We start from the raw sequence: 20,140 nt of genomic DNA on the forward strand, positions 1-20,140 counted from the left end.
TGCTGTCGGCGGTAACAGTGGCGCCGTCACCTAATTATGAAATTACATTATTCCCCATCCAGACAGCCATTGGGCTTCTTTGGGCAATGGCAGCGCCATTACCGCCATTTTTTGGCATTGTATTTCCGCCATGGGTTTTCAGGCATTTTTTCTTGCATTTGAGTTTCTCCACCCGTAGTCGAGCAGAAAAGTAAAACACACTGCGACCCTATTACAGCATGTTTTATCACCACTGTCAAACTCGTAGGAAGACGATTTAAGTACACCACAAAAGGCAGTAAAATGTCCAAAATGGTACACCCATGGTGGAAAATCTCCCCTTTAAAGTTTGTAACAGGCAGAAAACGAACATGTTTCAAGTGTATGTGTTTCATCAGCTTAGCTAAAGCCTGCTTGTAGTCTATTTTCTGACTAGTATCTCATGTTGTCATATGAAAAAAGTCTAAATTCTTTTGTACTCAAATTAATTTCAACGTCACATTGTAAAAGCAGCCAACATAGTTTTTAATGATAACTTTAAACACCTGACTTGACAGTCCCAGACTGCATGCACTGTTTCCCAAACTATACAAGGTGTGCTTTTAATAAGACCTTTCAATGTACCACATCTTTTGCAAAAGCTGATAGCAGCATTTGTAAGGAGCAACTACGTTCAATGAATGTACCCATTACCTTCTGAGCTTTCTTGTGAAAATGGTTCTCATTAGAAATATTTTAGTTTATTTTAAAACATGGATAATACTGAACACAGGAACAGTTATCTAGCCATTAAAGCAAGAAATTACTTTAGATGGAAGACCAGTCAGAGGGTTTTACGTAAGTTTCAAATATGAATTCGACAAGGAATGAAATGGAAGTAGTGTCACATAAGCCTACTTGAGTACCTCTAAAGTATGCTGCAGGTTGCATGAAACAATGCATTATATCTATCCAATCCAAGAAAGCAGTTATTGCATCTACCGATAAAGTCCTTGGAATAAATGTAGTATGCCATCAATGAAGCACGTACACTATTCCTCTGCTGCTTACCAAAATTCATTTGAAAAAAACATGATTCTCTTAAGTTTTTGAATGCACATATTGGCATACTGTTTTCAAAACAGTGTAAAAACATCTGCCTTCAAGTAGCAATGGTGTCGAAAAAGGTGCTCATCTTATTTTAGGATAATGCAACCTTTGCTAAACAGGGCTTCCACACAAGAAAGCCATTTCAATCAAATTAAAGTACATTCGTTAACTCAAGTCAAACACACGCTTTTCATTTCATGATGAGTATTCCTTACTGAAATTCATGTCTGTTATTTTGGCAAGTCTATTTATTTGTGACGTTACCGGTTAGCCACTCAGACACACAATGGTTATAAGAACTCTGCATTTTCTGCATTCTTATCCCACATTTAATTGGTCTTCGTCTTGATGAAGGTGTGTTTCAGGAAAATGTAGCGAAACTGTAGCACTTATCGCCAACTTGGTGTGGGCCGATGATCCAATACACTCCAGAGAAATCCTGTAAAATTATAAATGTGTTAGTTTTTGGCTTTGTGTGTCATGTAAAGGCACCTTTTCTTCTACTAATCTTACGACTTTGCAGACTGCACTGTATTGTACCATTTTTTTTGTCTGTTTAGTGTCATAAGTCTTTCGGTCTTCAAACTCATCCAAATAAGCTATTTTTTCATGTATTTATTTATTATTATTTTTATAAAGTATGTTACAATTAATTAATGACTTTTCATACTGTTCATGCAAACAATAAAATAATATGTACAAAACTTTAAAAAAAAATCACAATTGACCAAATTCATTATACATTTTATATCCACCCTATAATATAATCATAAGTGAGGATTTTGTGTACAGTTTTTATGTAACGATTTCTGTAACGCTTGAAATTGGGTCATCTGATGTCCTACAGACATGGTTCTGGTGTCATTACGTCCACGTTTAGCCCACTTTAATGGTATGCGTTCCAAATCTGCAATTCCTAAGGCGTTTGAAGTTTATTCACTGATGAAGTTGTGTATAAGTGATGATTTCATGTACCTTTTTTTTCATTTTTTTGTAATGCTTTAAATTGGGGTCCTTGCATATCCTACAGACATGGGGCTGCTGTCATTCCGTTCCACATTTCGCCCACTTTAATGCTATACTTTCCAAACTGCAATTCCTAAGGCGTTTGAAGTCAATTTACTGGAGTTCATGCACTGATGAATTTTGTATAAGTGACGATTTTGTGTAACATTTCATATGAGTCTGATGGCATTCCGTTTCACATGCATCCAACTTTGCTGGTATACTGTCCAACTTTCCAATTCCCCAAAGGGGTGCGGGGGTGAGTGAAGCGAGCCCTTGGAGAATTATCCCTTCAAGCGACCAAGCCGCCGAGTTCAATGCACAGCAGGGGTGGGGGGAGCAGGAAAGCGAGCTCACGGGGGTTGGGTGCCAAAGACATCAGGGGGGCAGATCCCCCATAGTTAGTGACACATTTTATTCCCAGATCGTACTTAACCGCCTTATACTTTATTCTACTTTAGCAGTTTCTTCATCTAATAATTTAGAAATGTCTATTCAATGTGTAATGACCGCTCCGCTATAATCAAGGATTTCTAATGGATATTAGACATCTCACCCAGAACATATCAGTTTTCAGGACATAATGTGTATGTACAAATATGCCTAATAGTTCTTTTCTCTTAGAGTCGAGCCGGTTACACTAAGTGAGGAGGTGAATTGCAGTTTCCGGAACATTATTTATTTTGCATAGCCTACGGTATTGTTCTTTATGTGGTATTTTTAGGTGCGCTCCTGTCACCGCCAGGCATGGTAGGAGGTTGAGACGTAACAACATGAGCTCCCTTCTAATCGAGGGGCTTGGGAATTTCAGGAGGTCTGGGTGTATCTCTCCCATTATGAATGTTCTTTCTTCTATGTCCTGGAAATATTTATCTTTTGTTGACTCAGAGACACTGCTGCAGTAATCCCAGTCCTTAGTTATTGCCTGCAGCTGCTTCTACAGTGCAAACGTATCTGCATTACAGTTAATAACCCAGTCAATAAGCTATTGCACTAACAAAGTTCATAGAACCAATTTGCTTGCTAAGCTCTTGTAACAGCTAAAACACCCAAGACAGCATGTATATTTCAGTGTGGGTTCCGGCGGGATTACTCTACTTCCCACAATCTCATGGTGATGGATATATTACGTACAAGAGCAATTAGTAGGGGGCAGCCTCCACTTTATGGCCTATACATCGATTTCAAGGCTGCCTTCGACTCCATCCCAAGAGATAGATTGTGGCTAAAACTAGAAGCTATGGGTTGCCCGGTGGGACTCCTGTACTATCTTAGACTCTTGAATCAGAATACCACGGTTCGACTCAAGAAGGCAACATGACTAAAAAGGTGCTCCAAAATAGGGGGGGTTAAACAGGGATGTGTCATTGCACCCCTCATCTATAACCTGTATGTCTACGATATACTAGCAGCGATAGCAGGAGCCAATAATTGCCCGCCCAAAATTGGTGTGGCGTCTTGTGCAGTGCTAGCATACACCGATGATTTGGTATTATTAGACAGCACCATTAGCGGATTACGACGATTCGCCACCGCTTTATGGGAATATGCTAGCACAAACGGCTTGACCATCAACTTAGATAAGACCAAAGTGTTGAGATTTACCGGTAAAATAGCCTCCCGAGTTAATTTGATGGTGGGTTAAATAAATATACCATATGCGCCCTCTTACCGCTACCTGGGAGTAGAGCCTGAGCCCAACGGTGACTACTATTATTGCAGACAAGTACGTAAAATCAGAGTGGCACAAGTTACTGCATTGATTTCCACATTTCCGAACAAGCAGGGTGGCTTTACACTTTGGGGGACACAATACCTATATGTTCAAGTGTTTATCCCTATGATCACTTATGGCCTTGAGGCCCTCTTCTCTTTTGATTTAACTTGGCTCCAGGTGATAGAAGGAACATTCTGGCGTCAGATACTGGGGTTGCCTCCAGGGGTTCCGATGGCCCTTATAAGATTAGAACTGTGACTCCTATCACTAAAAGCGATAGTACTAAAAAAGAGGACTGGGTTCTTCCTAAAGATGATTCGTTGCTGCACTAACCCAATATTGTCAGTGATATATCAAGAAGTGGCTAAAAAACATACTACCTCACCCCTACTCAAATCAATGGCAAAGTACCTAGCAGATATAGATTGGACACATAGAGGTGTTGCCTACTCGAAGGAAGTCCAAAATGCACTTGGGAAACGTGTGGAGCTTTGGGACTGGCTCGAGAACTTTGCCCATTTGAGTACGTTAAAGAGCTACCAGTTCATCAAATACAGGCAATATACCTTCATGAAGCCTCAAGCGTATTTGAATCTCTGTCCTGCCAAAAGACTCAGGCGCTTCATCATCCTATTTAGAATGGAACATCTACCTACCAGGATGAGTCTGGGAACTAGGGAAAATATTCCTGTTCAAGAGCGAGTCTGTCGCCTTTGTAATACATCTAAATCATTGGAGAGAGCCAAACATGTATTAACCGAATGCCAAACATTGACCAGTACAATTTTATTACATCTTGGTAAATATGTGTATAATCCAGAAACCATCGGTGAAATGTCATTCTGGTTATATTGCACGAACACCTGTAACATGCACCTGTTTATTGCTCTTTATAACATATGGCTAAAAATGGAATCTAAGCTGGGTCCTTTGATTTGAGAAACATGAGAACTGCAACGTTAAGTTAGATTCCGCTATGGGGACAATTATTTGTACATTGCAAATCGTAATTAACTCATGAACCTGATGAGGAACGTTTTTTTATTATGCATGTATAGTAGGGATGTAACGGTATTAAGGTATACCGTTAAAGATACCGTGAACCACTTAATTGAACAATAATAACCGTCACATTGTTTATACCGGTATATCGTTCATACCGTTAAGTGTGCTTTTCAATCTGATTTGGAAAGTCTGCAGTAAGCAAGTGCTGCACAGTCTTGGTCTTGCACTGTTTGATGTGCCGTCTGCCAAGTAGTTTCAGTTGGGGCAGTTTTTAAATGCCATTCCATAAACCACACGTACCTGACACAAAATCAATATGTTAGAAATAGGAAGAATAAATACAGCGCCAAGAAGAACAAGGGTTTACTTTGGGTTGGCGGCTTTGAGGTTTATATATTTATAATGGATAATGTTTTCTAAACATATGACAATGGGGGATTTCCCTGGTTCCATCATTGAATTTACATATAATAAGTCGCACAGCGAAATGTACTCATCTCTGTGGGTATTCCCTGCTGCCATACTAAGGTGTAACATGTCTGTGATTACTGAACACCTTTTGGCCCGCAAGTAAACTAAAGACTGTAACGTAAAGAGAGAGTGCGTGTGCGTGTGTATGCGCACAAGCGTATACTACCATCAGACTCCATTGATCTGTGGCATGCAGGTTATCAAAATGGCAACATGTTCATCTTCACCAGTAGCCAGTGGGGGGGGGGCTAAAAGCCTAAATTACCACTTAAGAAAAGCCATTCAGTTTGCTTTACCAGTCGCAGCAGGGCTCCCCCCGCCCCTCCTCCTCTCCAAACGTGTGTTTGAGTTTGGTGGAAGCAAGGGGTGGCATTTCAGTGGCAAGTATGTTGAAAAGCCCAATTCTGGCCCTGGGCGCCTGGGTTTGTTTGTGATGATAAATATGACAATGTATGACCTTTTAGGAAATATTTGTTAAGATTAGTTAACTCCACCTGCTATACCGCGATAACCATGATATACCGTCATTTGGCAAGAAGGTTATTGTACCGTCATAAAACTAATACCGTGACACCCCTATTTGTATAGTGTGCAGAATATAATTGGACTCGTGAATCTTATTATGTTAAGATTCTAAATTGTAATATCATTTGAAATATACTATTGCATGTTTTTTAGGTTTATTTTATCATTAACTAAAATGTTCTTACTGCCAAAGATTTTATGTATAGTATTCCTTTGGTATATGATTTCATATCTTTTTTCTTTTTATCTGTTCTTTTTTAGTGTATTTTAATGTGTTATGTGTAAAGTTTGAATTTCTCAAACTAAATCACATTAAAGAATAAATAAATATATATATTTTAAATAAGCAAATCTTGCACTACATCTTTTTCATTGAATATTTTAAACAAAAGGATTGGAGAAATGTCGGTTGCAACGCATCCCGTTTGCCGCCATCGAATGCTCCTCTTGAAACATTCCTTACAGTTTAACACAACGAGGATTCCAGATATTTCTACTGGGTTGTACTGTTTCTTACACAACCTCTAAAGAATTCAGAAAGTACTTTGGGTGTAGAGATGCAATGGCACGTCTGTGCCTGCAGATGTCGCCATCCACGTTGTTGACTCAAGTAGAAGACTAGCGAGGTGACTGATGGAAGGGTTGGCTGAGGCTGCAAGAGAGCCGTGGCCAACCACTCTGTGCACATTGAAGAGCACTTGGATATGCAGGGGCTCACACACCCCACGTGAACTGGGGGCTATGCTAGATGGCATCTATGGTCAGCCCCCCAGCAATGCTGGGTCAGGGAGGGCATTTGCGGTATTAGACCTTCAATAGTCCATCCCTACACATTTTTTTTTTTTTACATTGGCACCAGTTTTTAAGTAGTTTAAACGAATATTGAAAGATGTATGTCAAGCATGAGCATTTCTATTTGACCCCTGACAGCACGGAGCTTCCACTGCACATGAGTCCTTTGAGAGTGGAAACCAGGCACGTGTAATAGACGAACAGGCCTGGGAAAAAAACAAAGTGCATCCGATTGTAAATCCGGATGCGCTTCCCATCTCTGGTACACCCACCATTGCCCTCATTCTTTTTTTGAGGAACTGCTGCTGCTAGCAAGACTGTTGCTGCTGGTTCTGAGGGTCGCCATATGACTACAGATGAGTTGATCACTGTGTACTGCATGACCTTAAAAGCATTGTTTGTTACGGTAGCACCATTAACACAATTTAGCACTGATTTTGCAATGTACCCAATGCAAAAAATGAGTTATTTGTCCTGTGTTCCTAGTAGAGTTTAAAAACTGCCATACTACATTCCAAAATGGCCGCTGGTGTTTGATGGCGTGGTTGTCTTCAGCACCGCTTTGGGAGAAGGGAAAAAGCAGGCTGCACGTCTGTGAATTGGATGCGCACCGGCAGTGAAGCGCCAAAGGGAGGTGTCACAGAGCGGTGATCTGGCGGGTAGCCTGGACCCCCTTCCTTCTCGAAGAGGAGTAACCCACGTGTAGGCGGAGGCCTGGAAGGCAGCTATGAGAGTAGCCGGCAGGGGAAGTGCCGTAGTGCCAGGAGGTGGGAGCAACAGACCGGAGGAAGTGAGGAAGTCGGAAGAGAAGGAGCCCCCGCGCAGAGCAAAGGAAACAGAACAAGCTGGAGCAGATGAATTCAACACTCGGTGAGGGGATGAAATAGAGGTTTGAGGAGTAACTCTGCACGGGAGGGCAGGCATTAAAGGACAAACCAGTCCTCTGAGGCCCTGAGGTGCTCAGTGTGGAACTAAAAGGAGGACAATATTGAGAAGGAGAAGGCCTGAGCTTTTGCAGGCAAGAGAAGTGTGGCATGGTCAGTAGGTACACAGACTGGCACGGGAGGAAGCAGGTTGCAAAGAGTGTGGCCTGAGGAGGCACGTGGGCAACTGAAAGATAGCCCTTTAAGGAGACAATAAGCAGAGAAGTGTCACTGGATGCATCGGAAGGGGTCATGGGGGCAAAATAAATGCTGGTGGCAAGAGGAAGGTGGAGAAGCACACAGCAGGAAGGGATCAAGCACCATCGGTGAGGCAATTGCAAAGAAAAGCAGAGGCGAAAGTGGGTGTCTTGTGTCTTGTTAAAAATAAACAGCACGTTTGTACCCCTTCCAAAAAAGTGTGGCTGTGCTTTACATTTTGGTGATGAAGGGACAATCAGATGCCAGGAGCGAAAAGGAAGGGCACAAAGGGTACTCAGGCCAGAAGGAGGCAACCCCCAGGACTGAAGAGCATACATGCCAACTCTCCCGATTTAGGCGGGAGACTCCTGATTTTTAAGGGAAAAATACTGCTATTTTTCATGGTCTCCCGTCTAAAATTGTACTTTCCCCAATGCATTCCTATGGGTCAAATAGTTCTCTCCTGATTTCTCTTAAGAAATCTCCCTCCCAGGTGCCTCGGAATGTTGGCATGTATGCAAGAGGGACTGTTAGAGCGCTGTTGGAGGCAGACTGATGGGCAAATTAGAATCAAAGAAAGGAGATACAGAGGAGAAGACAGGGGACCCCCAGGAAACAGTGCAGATGGCTATCAACAAAGAGGATCTCAAGGAATGCCTCAAGGATATGGAGGGAAGACTGACTAACTGTCATGAATCACAGAATGCGTCCCTTCTGGACTTCCTGGTCCTTATCGCAGCGACTTCCAACATAGCCGTCTTGCGTGACACGCCTCGCGCCAGTCTTCACAGCGGACGTTGTACGTCCTACAAATAGGCCACGCCCCTGCAGCATGCGTGTCACAACGCTATCACAGGTAGTGACTAGACGTGTGCATCGTAGCTTGGCGAACTATTCCTCTATACTAAGTTCCGGGATCCTTATTTCCATTCCTTCCGCCTTCTCCTGTCTACCTTGTTCCTGGATTCCACGTACCCCCTTGTGTACGCCTGCTCCTTTCCTGGACGTTCTGAATCTCTGAGATCCTGGAACGCTGAACGCACGCTGGAGTCAGAAGAGACTCGTGCGCAAGAAGAATCTCCCCCGCGGAATCCTGCAAGAAGCGGACACAGGTGAGACGGGGGAATTTCATGACAGTTTGAGACGCCATACGACCGACAGTGAATCCAATATGGAAAAGGCTGTTCAGGATCTCATGCGCGGCATGCAAGAACTAACGACCGAGGTGCAGAGTTTAAAAGTGGAGAATGCCGCATTAAAGCACCTTGTTCTATCTCGCGATTCTGCAACAAAAGACTGGGTTGCTTTGTAGACAAGTATGATGGGTCTGTAAAAACCCTTCGGGGATTCCTGGACTCCTGCTTGGTTCATTTTACCTTTAAGCCCTATTATTTTTTAACTCCCAGGGCAAAGGTGGGCTTTGTAATCTCGCACCTCACCGGGAATGCATTGACTTGGGCTATTCCCTTAGTCAACTCTGGAGATGCCCTCCTGGTGTCATGACCCACAGGACGCGCCCTTTTGGTCTTCCTGGTCCTTATCGCAACGGGCCTTGCATTCCCTGACACTCCCAACATGGCCGTCCAACGTGACACGCCTTCCGCGGTCTATACGTTGGATGTAACGTATTCTACTAATAGACTGCAACCCCGCGGCTCTGCGCTTCTCAATGCTATTGCCAAGTAGCGATCAGACGTGTGCTCCGTAGTTCGCTGTATTGCTTTCCTGGTTCCGAGCTTTTCTACTTCCATTCCTTGCCCCTTTCCCTTTCCTCTTGCTTCCTGGACTCGTGCGCCATCAGCACGTCTTCTTCGTTTCCCGTATCCCCGGATTGCTGTATCCCGGAATCTTAAACGCACGCTGGAGTCAGAAGAGACACGCTCAGCCTTATTCAAATCCAGGTCTGTCCGCAAGAAGACACTGCCCAAGGAGTCCAGCAAGGATCGGTCTCAGGTGAGAAGGGGGGAACTCCGTAACAGTTTGAGATGCCTACCGACCGCACTCGAAGTCGACATGGAAGCGGCATTCCAGGACCTGATGCGAGGTATGCAAGAATTAACCACCGAGGTGCAGAATTTAAAGACGGAAAACGCTGCTCTCAAGCAGTTAGTTCTATCCCGTGATTCAGCCGCAAAAGAAAGTGTGTTACTGGGCGGCATTGTTGACAAATTCGATGGGTCGGCAAAAACCCTTTGTGGATTCCTGGACTCATGTTTGGTTCACTTTACATTTAAGCCCTATTACTTTTCCACTCCCAGGGCTAAGGTGGGTTTCATAATCTCTCACCTTTCCGGAAATGCTTTCACCTGGGCTACACCCCTAGATAACTCCGGCAACGCTCTCCTAGATGACTACGATGGTTTCATATGGGCCCTAAAGACCATGTTTGATCGGCCAGAGCATGTCTTTAGTGCCCAGGAACTCCTCTTAGACTTTCAGCAGGGATCCCAGGATGTGCTCACGTATGTAACCTGATTCAAGCAATTGGTCAAGGAAGCTGATTGGTCTCCGGAGGCAAGTTTTACCCTTTTCAGGAGAGGACTAAATGAGGAGATTAAAGATGAGTTAGCCAGAGTGGTCCGACCGAACTCATTCCAGGCTCTTATGGACCTTGCCATGCAAATAGACTTTTGCATCCAGGAAAGGAAGGCAGAGAAGAAAAAATCTAGAGGAAACCCTTCGAAGGTGTCCTTTAAGAGTACCTCCAAATCTGACACAAACCCAGGATCAGTCACCGAACCAGAACCCATGCAGATAGGAGCCTTCCGTGGACCCATATCCCCGCAAGAAAGGATGAGAAGGATTAATACGGGGTTGTGCATGTATTGTGCCTCAGACAAACTCTTGGTTAGAGAATGCCCTCGGGCCCCTCCTCAGTGTTCGAGAAACGCCAACTCCCGATCCTAGCTGGAGCAGGGCTTCGGGAGAGAGATGTTTGCTCCACATCAATTCCATCCTTGAACTCTCCAGGACAAAACAATCTAGTGATACTACAGGCCTTCCTATCAACCTCCGGGAATAAGACCTATCCTGTTTTGGCCTTGGTGGTAGACTGCGGGGCTATGGGAATATTCATTGATCAAGATTGGGTTTTTAGTCACCACATCCTATACGAAACACGAAGCATCATGCAGCCGGTGGAAGCGATCGATGGAAGACCTCTCACTTCGGGGCCCATAAGCCTGCAGACCAAAGAGATCCAGCTTTCAATTAACCACCACCAAGAGCGGATTTGATTCGACATTATTAAGTCAGCTCATTACCCCATGGTACTGGGCATGCCATGGTTAAAGAAACACAATCCGTATATCAATTGGACCGCAGGATCACTATTCCTCGGCTCAAAGTTTTGTATGTCTCACTGTCTAATCCTGGATACTTCCTTGCCCCTTCCAAAGAACCACCAATAGACCATCAAGCACCTCTCATAGTTTCCAATATTGTGCAGGTTCCTAAGGCCTATCAGGGATTTGTTGATGTGTTCTCAACTGCCATAGTCCAGGCCTTACTCCTTCACATGCCTGAAGACTGCGCCATAGACACGGATCCCTCAGCAGTGATTCCCTTTGGCAGGATTTTCATCCTTTCCGAACCTGAGAAAAAGGCCCTCAGAGAATACTTGGATACCAACCTTGAGAATGGCACCATAAGACCTTCAAAATCTCCAGCCGGAGCTTCATTGTTCTTTGTTCCTAAGAAGGACACTAAGGAACTCAGACCCTGCCTCGATTATCGTGGATTAAATCAATGCACCCTCAAGGACTGGTACCCTTTCCCCTTAATTTCGGTTATCCTGGAAGCAGTCAGAAGCACTGTGATTTTCACGAAACTGGACCTAGGGGTGCCTATCATTTGATTCATATCCGGGAAGGAGACGAATGGAAAACAGCATTCAGAACACCCTTTGGTCACTTTGAATATCTGGTCATGCCCTTTGGATTAGCTAATGCCTCAACAGTCTTTCAACGTTTTATGGACAGGGTGTTCTCTGACATGCTATTCCTCTTCGTCATCGTCTACCTGGACGACATTTTGATCTACTCCAAGGACCTTCTAAAGCATGAAGAGCATGTAAAGGCAGTACTACAACGACTCCGTGAACATAAACTCTTGGCTAAACCCGAGAAATGTCTGTTTCACATTGCTTCTGTTCATTACCTAGGATTTATCCTTACTCCAGAGGGAATTGGCATGGACCCTTCAAAGGTAAAGGCTATATTATCCTGGCCTGCTCCCACGTCCGTGAAACAAGTTCAATCCTTCCTGGGGCTTGCCAATTTCTACCGGAAGTTTATACCCACCTTCTCTGAGATTGTTCAACCGATTGTTGCTCTCCTGAAGAAAGACACCCCCTTGGTCTGGTCTATTCCGCAAGATAAGGCATTCCAACTCTTGAAGACAAGATTTACTCAAGCCCCCATTCTGGCCCAACCCGACATTGATCGACCATTCCTTGTGGAAACGGATGCCTCGAACTATGCCATTGGAGCGGTGTTGAAGCAAGAATTTGAGGATGAACTAGAACACTCGATTGCTTACCTTTCACAAACCCTGACTCCCAGTGAGAGACACTACTCTGTCCTGGAAAAAGAACTTTTAGCCATCCGCCAAGCCTTCACTGAGTGGCGACATCTACTCCTGGGAGCTAGATATCCAGTCCAGGTCCGCACGGACCATTGAAATCTTCAAATTCTACAGTCATTAGAGTGTCGGAACAGTCAGGCTCGTTGGGCCGTTTTCTTTGCCCAGTACCAGTTCCACATCACTCATGTTCCTGGATCAAACTTGATTGCTGATGCCTTATCTCGACGGCCTGACTATGAAACTACCGAAGATAAAGCCTATCCTAAGGTGTTTCCCCACACGATTTTTGTAGCTCAAGCAGTCAATCTCCTGGAAGAAATCCGAGTACAAACCCAATCCTCTGAACTCTGGAAGAATATTTCAAGAAAGAATCAATGGAACCTGAGAGTCAAGGAAGGATATTTGTTCAAGGACAACGCTCTGCTCATTCCTACACAAAAATTACAACAAAGAATAATAAACCTCTGTCATGATACCCTTCACTCCGGACATCGTGGCATCACCAACACCCTCCACCTCATACAAAGACAATTTTGGGGGCCTAAAATGAAGACTGACGTAAAACTATACATCCGAGCCTGTGCAATCTGTAGTCAGAATAAACATGACAACAAGAGGCCGGCGGGTCATCTGCTACAACCCGCACTGCCAACAAGGCCATGAGAATTTATCGCTAGAGACTTCATTGTGGAATTGCCGCCTTCCAGAGGGTACAGCACCATCATGGTCACCATTGACTTGTTCACTCATATAGCTCATTCCACACCCCTCAGTAAGCTACCCTCCTCATCTGAACTGGCTGGAATCTTCCTGGAGCACATATTCTGCCTTCATGGACTTCCTTCCAAGATAATTTCCGATCGAGGACCTCAATATGTCTCACAATTCTGGAAACACCTCTGTCAAATATTAGGAATCCAACGTGCTCTTTCATCAGGTTATCACCCTCAAACCAACGGGGCCACAGAACGTGCTAATCAGACTCTGGAACAATATCTTTGATGTTTTGCCACTAAGGTTCAGGATGACTGGTCGCTCCTGATACCCGTGGCAGAATTCGCCTATAACAATTCCGATCATTCAGCAGTTAAGACCAGTCCCTTTTATTGCAGCCAAGGATTCCATCCATCAATTCTGCCTTCTGTTCTTCCACAACCTACACCGGTACATACTGTCGACTCCTGGATTGAAACACTCATCAACATACATAAGGAGACCAAAGAGCACTTAGAGAAGGCCAGAACACACAAGAGATATGCGGATTCCAAAAGAAGACCCAGGCCTTCTTATTCAGTTGGAGATCAAGTCTGGTTGCCCTCGAAATTACTACCCCGACATCTACGGCCAAACAAATTGCCCCCCCCCCGGTATTATGGTCCGTTTTCCATCAAGGAAATTATAAACCCAGTCTCATACCGGCTGAAGCTACCAGAATCCTGGAAAAAGATTCACCCAGTTTTTCACAACTCCTTATTAAAACTTTCAATCCTCCCGGAAATCCTGCAGACCCACTCCTGTGGTGGTGGACAATCAACTAGAATATGAAGTGTCCCGGATATTCGACTCCAGGTATAAACGGGGTCAGCTTCAATACCTGGTTGAATGGAAAGGATATCCCCCCAGTGAAAGAACTTGGGAACCACTTTCTAATCTGAATACCCCTCGACTTTTCAGAAGATACCACCTCATACACCCAGGCAAACCTGGAGGAACAGGATTTCGGACGAGGCATGCTGTCATGACCCACAGGACGCGCCCCTTTTGGTCTTTCTGGTCCTTATCACAACGGGCCTTGCATTCCCTGACACTCCCAACATGGCCGTCCAACGTAACACGCCTTCCGCGGTCTATACGTTGGACATAACGTATTCTACTAATAGACCGCAACCCTGCGGCTCAGCGCGTCTCAATGCTATTGCCAAGTAGCGATCAGACGTGTGCTAAGTAGTTCGCTGTATTGCTTTCCTGGTTCCTAGCTTTTCTACTTCCATTCCTTGCCCCTTTTCCCTTTCCTATTGCTTCCTGGACTCGTGCGCCATCAGCACGTCTTCTTTGTTTCCCGGATCCCCGGATTGCTGTATCCCGGAATCTTAAACGCACGCTGGAGTCAGAAGAGACACGCTCAGCCTTATTCAAGTCCAGGTCTGTCTGCAAGAAGACACCGCCCACGGAGTCCAGCAAGGATCGGTCTCAGGTGAGAAGGGGGGAACTCTGTGACACCTGAATGATTATGACGGGTTCATACAGTCCCTCAAGACCATGTTTGACCACCCAGAACAGGTTTATAGTGCCCAGGAATGCCTTCTTGACTTTCAGCAAGGATCCCGGGACATGCTAACGTATGTCACGAGATTCAAACAATTGGCCAAGGAAGCGGATTGGTCCTCAGAAGCAAGTTTCACTCTCTTCAGCAGGGGTCTAAATGAAGAAATAAAAGACGAATTAGCCAGAGTGGCTCGTCCAAGCTCATTCCAGGCTCTTATGGATTTAGCCATGCAGATAGACTTTCGTATCCAGGAAAGAAAGGCAGAAAGAAGAAAGACCAAGGTGCCCTTCCAGAAGAGCTCCCTTGACACTTCATTAAAAACTGATCCTACTCCAGCCCCTGACTGTGATCTGGAACCCAAGCGAATAGGGGCCTTCCGTGGACCCATATCCCCACAAGAAAGGATGAGGAGGATCCACACGGGCTTGTGCATGTATTGTGCCTCAGATAAACACCTGGTTAGAGAATGTCCTCTAACCCCTCCAGAGCGTTCGGGAAACGCTAGCTTCCGATCCTAGATGGAGCGAGGTGTCGGGAGAGAGATGTTTGCTCCACATCTATTCCATCCTTGAACTCTCCTGGACTGAACAACTTAGTGGTTCTACGAGCCTTCTTATCATTATTGAAGAATGAGACCTACCCCATCCTGGCCTTGGTGGATTATGGGGCTATGGGAATATTCATTGATCAAGATTGGGTCTTTAAGCACTCTATCCCATATGAAGCACGGGGTATAATGCAACCTGTGGATGCAATTGATGGAAGACCCCTCACTTCAGGACCCATATCCTTACAGACCAAGTAAATACAACTTTCAATAAACCATCACCAGGAATTGATCAAATTTGATATCATCAAATCAGCCCACTACCCCATGGTACTAGTCTTGCCCTGGTTGCAGAAGTACAATCCATACATCAATTGGGCAGCAGGATCTTTGTTTCTTCAGAGTTTTGCCTGTCACACTGTGTATCCCCAGATCCCTCCTTGATACCATCTGAAAACACTCCAACAGATCAACAAGGCCCACTTATGGTCTAGAGCGTCGTACAGGTTCCTGAAGCCTACCAGGGCTACGTTGATGTATTTTCAACTGCTATTGTCCAGGCCCTACCTCCTCACAGGCCTGAAGACTGCGCAATTGATACAGATCCTTCGGCAGTGATTCCCATTGGGAGGATGTTCATTCTCTCCGGACCAGAAAAGAAGTCCCTTAGAGAATACTTGGACACCAATCTGGAAAATGGCACCATAAGACCATCTAAATCTCCAGCTGGAACCTCATTGTTTTTCGTTCCCAAAAAAGACACTAAAGAACTTAGACCTTGTCTTGATTATCGTGGACTGAATCAATGCACCCTCAAGGATCGCTACCCCTTGCCCTTAATCTCAGATATCTTGGAAGCGGTGAGAGGAGCTGTAATCTTCACTAAGTTGGACTTCAGGGGTGCTTATCATCTGATCCGTATCAGGGAAGGAGACGAGTCGAAGACGGCATTTAGAACACCCTTTGGTCACTTTGAATACTTGGTTATGCCCTTCGGGCTCGCAAATGCCCCCGCAGTTTTCCAACACTTCATGGATAGGGTGTTTTCTGACATGCTGTTTCTCTTCGTCATCGTTTACCTGGACGATATCTTGATATACTCCAAGGACTCTCAAAAACACGAAGAGCATGTGAAGGCGGTTCTACAACAACTATGTGAACATAAACTCCTGGCTAAACCCGAGAAATGCCTTTTTCATGTCACTTCTGTTCATTATCTAGGATTCGTCCATAGCCCAGAAGGAATAGGAATGGACCATTCAAAGGTAAAAGCCATACTATCTTGGCCTGCCCCCACTTCTGTGAAACAAATTCAATCCTTTCTGGGGCTTGCCAATTTCTATCGGAAATTCATACCAGCTTTTTCTGAGATAGTTCAACCGATTATCACCTTATTGAAGAAAGATACGCCCTTCCTCTGGACTTCAGCCCAAGACCAAGCATTTCAATGATTGAAGAAGGAATTTACACAAGCTCCTATCCTTGCTCAACCCGATATTAATCGACCATTCCTATTGGAGACGGACGCCTCTAACTACGCCATAGGAGCAGTTTTAAAGCAGGAACTCGAAGATAAATTAGAACACCCTATTGCTTATCTCTCACTAACCCTGACTCCTAGTGAGACCCATTACTCCATCTTAGAAAAGGAACTGTTGGCGATCCGCCAAGCCTTCACTGAATGGCGGCATCTACTTCTGGGTGCTAAACATCCTGTCCAGGTCCGTACGGACCATCAAAATCTTCAAGTGCTGCAATCTATGGAATGTAGAAATAGCCGACAAGCCCGTTGGGCCTTTTTTTTTGCCCAGTACCAGTTTCACATCCATCATGTCCCCAGATCACAGAACATAATCGCAGATGCCCTATCTCGGCGTCCTGACTATGAAACTCCTGAAGATCGGGCTTACCCAAGGATGTTTCCCCACACAATTTTTGTAGCCCAAGCAGTCAGTCTCTTGGAAGAGATTAGAACGCAAACCCAGTCTTCTGAAATCTGGAAAGAATTCACAGGAAAGAACCGATGGAAACTCAATTCTAGAGATGGATATTTGTTCAAGTCCAAGGCCTTGGTTATTCCCACACACAGACTACAACTAAGGATAATGAACCTCTGCCATGACACTCTACATTCCGGACATCGTGGTGTCACCAATACCCTTCATCTCATACAGAGACAATTTTGGTGGCCCAGGATGAAGACTGACGTCCAATGCTACATTCAAGCCTGTGCAGTCTGCAATCAAAACAAACATGACAATAAGAAACCGGCAGGCCGCTTATTGCAACCTACACTACCCTCTAGACCCTGGGAGTGCATAGCTACACACTTTATTGTGGAATTGCCGCCATCTAGGGGCTATACGACGATCATGGTTACCATAGATTTGTTTACTCACCTGGCCCATTTCACACCATTGCACAAATTGCCATCTTCCTCAGAACTCGCTGGCATTTTCCTGGAGCATATATTTTGTCTTCATGGACTCCCTTTCAAGATCATATCTGATCTAGGTCCTCAATACATCTCTCAATTTTGGAAACATCTCTGTCGAATTCTAGCAATAATACATGCTCACTCATCAGGTTATCACCCACAGACTAACGGAGCTACGGAGCGTGTAAACCAGACCCTGGAACAGTACCTTCGTTGTTTCGCTACCAAGGTGCAAGATGACTGGTCGTTCCTTATACCTGTGGCTGAATTCGCTTACAACAACTCTGATTATTCGGCACTCAAGACCAGCCCCTTTTATTGCAGCCATGGGTTCCACCCTTCAGTCCTTCTTCCATTCTACCACAACCCACACCTGTACCAACAATTGATTCCTGGATTGAAATTTTCATCAATGTTCACAAGGATGCCAAAGAACATCTACAAAAGGCCCGGACTCATGCAAAACATTTCGCGGACACCAAACGAAGACCAGGTCCTTCTTATGCCATCGGTGATCAGGTCTGGTTGTCCTCAAAACTACTGCCTCGTCATTTATGACCAAACAAACTAGCCCCCCGTTACTATTGTCCCTTTTCCATAAAGGAGATCATAAACACAGTCTCCTACCGGCTCAAATTACCTGATTCCTGGAAGAAGATTCATCCAGTTTTCCACACTTCCTTACTGAAACCTTACATCCAATCTTCCCGGAAATCCTGCAAACCCAACCCCGTGCTAGTGGACAACCAACTAGAATATGAGGTATCAAGAATATGCGATTCCAGATATAGACAGGGACAACTTCAATATCTGGTTGAGTGGAAAGGATACCCTCCAAGTGAAAGAACCTAGGAACCAATATCAAATCTGAATACCCCTCGACTACTCAGAAGATATCATCTCATACACCCGGGCAAACCTGGTGGAACAAGTTTTCGGAGGAGGCATGCTGTCATGAATCACAGAATGCACCCCTTCTGGACTTCCTGGTCCTTATCGCAGCAGGGCTTGCATTCATTGATACTTCCAACATAGCCGTTTTGCGTGACACGCCTCGCGCCAGTCTTCACAGCGGACGTTGTACGTCCTACAAATAGGCCACGCCCCTGCAGCCTGCGTGTCACAACGCTATCACAGGTAGTGACTAGACGTGTGCATCGTAGCTTGGCAAACTATTCCTCTATACTAAGTTCCGGGATCCTTATTTCCATTCCTTCCGCCTTCTCCTGTCTACCTTGTTCCTGGATTCCACGTACCCCCTTGTGTACGCCTGCTCCTTTCCTGGACGTTCTGAATCTCTGAGATCCTGGTACGCTGAACGCACGCTGGAGTCAGAAGAGACTCGTGCGGGCTTGTATAAAACCTGATCCGTGCGCAAAAATAATTTCCCCGCAGAATCCTGCAAGAAGCGGACACAGGTGAGACGGGGGGAATTTCATGACACTAACACATTCCAAGAGCAGTTTGCTCAGCATTGCGAGATGAACTGAGAACCTCTATGACCGAGGTCCAGGGTGAAGTGAACTCACAAGGAGAAGAGTAGATGCGACTGAGCAGGGTCTGGCGGAGTTATTGGAGGAGGTACGTCAAAATAGCGAATTGTTGGACCAATTGTCTAGGGTCTCCCACAATATGGCACTGCAGTCAGAAGACTTGGAGAACAGGTCGCGTCGATTCAGTAGACACATGAAAGGTTTGAGTGAAACAATCCTGGACATAGATTTGAAAATCACAATGCTACAATGTTTCGGGAACTTGCTGGTGGACGTGCAACCGGAAGAGGTTGGGATTTTTCGTATTTTTAGAGTAGTACCCATGAGCAGGGAACCGGAAGCAAGGCCTAGAGATGTATTGTTGCCCTTACCTTATACAATATTCTGAGAGCAGCAAGAACTGCAGAGAACATCATAGTAAACGGGACACAAATACAGCTGTTCCAGGATCTGGCCATAGTAACACTACAAAAACGGAGAGCTATGGTTCAAGTGACACGGGCCCTCATCACGAAAAACATCACAAATAAGTGGATGTTTCCATTTGGACTGCTGTTCAGTTTGGAAGGAGTGCAACATCGAATTACAACGTGTGCAGAAAGTCTAACATTTGGAATCTGGACGAAGAAGAAGACCAGGGAGAGAAACGACTAAGGGCTTGTCTCCACCGAGGCCAGAGACAGTGGGACTGGACCACTGTACAGGGGAGGATGGGTGTAAGAGGGGCAAGATTGAAGGGTCCAGGATTGAGAGGTCAGGGGGGAGCGGAGGGGGGCATGGCTAGCCTTTGCTATAGGAAAGGGATATAGTCATTGCATGAGGTGGGGTGGGGGAGTTAGAAGGTGGTGAGGTTGACTGCCTGACATGGACCGGAGCGCTGGTGTGTTCTATTTTGGAATCTGTGGGAGGTAGTAGGATACTTCCTGATGGGGATTGCATATGGACCATGGGGTGGGTCCCTAAGGGTATCTTAGAATCTTTGGTCTGGGCCTGAGAAGGTGTGTTAGGGGGGTTGGAGCTTACCTGAGGGAGTTGGAGTGATGGGATAAAGGGGCAGAAGCAGGGGTAGGGAGAAAATAGCTGGAGATTGGGGATAATAAATGAGGATA

General features: G+C 45.1%; 1 long non-coding RNA gene across 1 annotated transcript in view; it reads right to left on the minus strand.

The window, feature by feature from the left end:
* Positions 1-480: 480 nt before the first annotated feature.
* LOC138513112 (uncharacterized) overlaps positions 481-20,140 on the minus strand; it is a 120,632-nt gene continuing 100,972 nt past the window's right edge. Inside the window, exon 3 of the long non-coding RNA XR_011281710.1 lies at positions 481-1,507. This is a non-coding gene — a long non-coding RNA (uncharacterized lncRNA). The remainder of the gene's footprint in view (positions 1,508-20,140) is intronic.

Source organism: Ambystoma mexicanum, chromosome 12 (genome assembly GCF_040938575.1).
Source record: "Ambystoma mexicanum isolate Mex_15411 chromosome 12, UKY_AmexF1_1, whole genome shotgun sequence".
In the NCBI taxonomy this organism is placed as follows: domain Eukaryota; kingdom Metazoa; phylum Chordata; class Amphibia; order Caudata; family Ambystomatidae; genus Ambystoma; species Ambystoma mexicanum.